Source organism: Alosa pseudoharengus, unplaced genomic scaffold (genome assembly GCF_046254945.1).
Source record: "Alosa pseudoharengus isolate Yale_2024_CS ecotype anadromous, Long Island Sound unplaced genomic scaffold, YU_APseudo_1.1 YU_APseudo_1.1_scf_16, whole genome shotgun sequence".
In the NCBI taxonomy this organism is placed as follows: Eukaryota; Metazoa; Chordata; class Actinopteri; order Clupeiformes; family Clupeidae; genus Alosa; species Alosa pseudoharengus.
In genome coordinates, this window is record NW_027468630.1 from 18,251,768 (window position 1) to 18,254,267 (window position 2,500).

Consider the following 2,500-nt stretch of genomic DNA (forward strand, 5'->3'; position numbering starts at 1 on the left):
CACACTATATTCTATACTGTACCCACGCACAGGATATACTGATTATGTGAAGGTCACGTTTCAGCACAGGAAATGCTGAACCAAGCACTTCCGACCCTGCAAATACCATAAATTAGCATCTTTGTTACTACTTGAGCTGCCTTGAAACTCTGGCGTAAGTTGTTTGGTTTTTACATTGGCTGTCAATTGGACATACCTCACAAAGGCACTTTATGCTTCAAAATGTACAAAAGTGAGTGTATTTTACACTGGCTGGCAATTCGGTCCACAGAAGCTAGTTTGGATAGAGATCAGATCCCCCCATATAGAGAGCAGATTATACTGCATAGAGGTGGCCGAGAGATAACTGGTCAGGTCTATTTTTGTGCACGTCTGTTTGTGGGCAACATGGCTTTGGTTGACACCCTCAGAATATCTGATCCTACGGAACCATCCGGCAAGCAGACAGGACCAGATTAGTGCGGCGCGGCGGGGGAAATGTCAAGGTCGCAGACGGAGGGTGGGCAAGCCAACCTTGGACACCCAGAGCAAATGTGGAGGTTGCTACACCACCACGGAGGGGTGAGGATCTCTGTCGTCTTCTGGAAATCAAGCCAATTATTTCCCAGCCCTAGGGCTTGGGTTTCCACTGTGTGTGTGTGTCTGTGTATGTGTGTGTGTGTGTGTGTGTGTGTGTGCACATGCGTGTGTGTGTGTGTGTGTGCATGTGCGTGTGTGCCTGCGTGCGTGCGTCCATGTGCCTGTGTGTGTGCATGTGTATGCGTGTATGTGCTTAAAGGGCACGGGGTGGTAAATGTGTTGGTGGGTAATTTGGCCTGACTGTTGGAATGGCTTTGAGGTATAGAATGCAGATGCATCTCTGTCTCTCGCGTCCCTCAAGTCTCTGGACTGCTTACTTCTCTTCTAAAGTGTTTTAAAAGCCCTGAAGCACCACGCCACTTCAAGAGGCATCGAAAACACATTCCGGAAGTTTCCTGCGGCACTCTAGGATAGCGGGGGTCAGCCGAATAAGATAGCGGGAAGCCCTCATCACAGCAGTGGCTTCATACGCCACTAGCCCCTGCGTCCCAGACGCCTCTCCTTCCATCCAGTGCAACCATCCACTCGCTCAATCAGCCTGCAGCTCTTGTCCCCAACAGGGCACCTTTTAACGCATACACACCCACTTACACTCATACACACACACACACACACACACACCCTCGGACACAGACACCCTCGGACAGAGTCAGATACAGACACAGTATGGTGCATTTCAAATGCGGTCCGTGTCCTTAAAGCACCTTTCAGCATGTCTGACTCTGTTCTTTCTCTGTATCGCGCTCTTACACTCTTCTACCCTCTGTCTCTGAAGGCTGTACTGACCTTCTCACACACACACACACACACACACACACACACACACACACACACACACACACATACACACACACACACACACACACCGACACACACACACCCACACACACACACACACACACACCTACACACCGACACACACACACGCACACACACACACACACACACACACACACACACACACACCGACACACACACACCCACACACACACACACACACACACACACACCTACACACACACACACACACCGACACACACACACACAAACACATTCACCGACACACACACCCACACACACACGCACAAGGAAGGACTGGAATAAAAATAAAAAAAACATTCTGAACTTTGGCCCAGACCAACCAGATGCAATAAGGAATAAAATAGTGGTCCACACCTACATGCCAGCTTTGAGCGCATGCACATCCCCACATCTACAGTATGGCCACTCACTGCTCATTAGCAACTGTGTTCTACAAAAAAATTTGCAATATCAAAGGGACATTAAGTTTTATACAATGTAAAGTCTATCTGTTCACATCTGTAGTGTTCTGTCCCTTACCATAAGCAATAATATGGACATTTTTTATTTACTTAGAACAGAGAAGAAAGAGGTTGTTTGAAAACCAGGTACAGTAATGAGACAAGTGAAAAGGATCATGAATAAATATCAAACAAGAGGCGATATAATCCTGCATTAACACAACAACCATTATGTCTCACGATGAGAAAGGCGCTGTAATCTGGAGATACTCCTACAGAATGTTTCTTCCTATTGCCATCTGAATTTAGAACAGGTTTTCCATTTAGTTTTACGAACATTGAGTTGATATGATTATATGGGGCAATTGACAGCTCCCTATTAGGAAACCCAAGGCCAATTGGTAATAATTATATAGCAGCAGATTGTTATTGTATAACAGTTATAAACAAGTTATAAACCAATAAACCAGGTAAAGACTGGAATCTTATCTTTGAAGTATTTAAATAATGATTTGTAAGAAAGTGTAAAGACATAATCTAAGTGTTCTTCACCTCCACTGCTTCACAGGCTCGGCATCTCTGAATTGATGGAACATCTCTTATCATACACACGTTGAGATTCACCTATACAGAGTTTTCTTTTAAGATCCACGACGCCT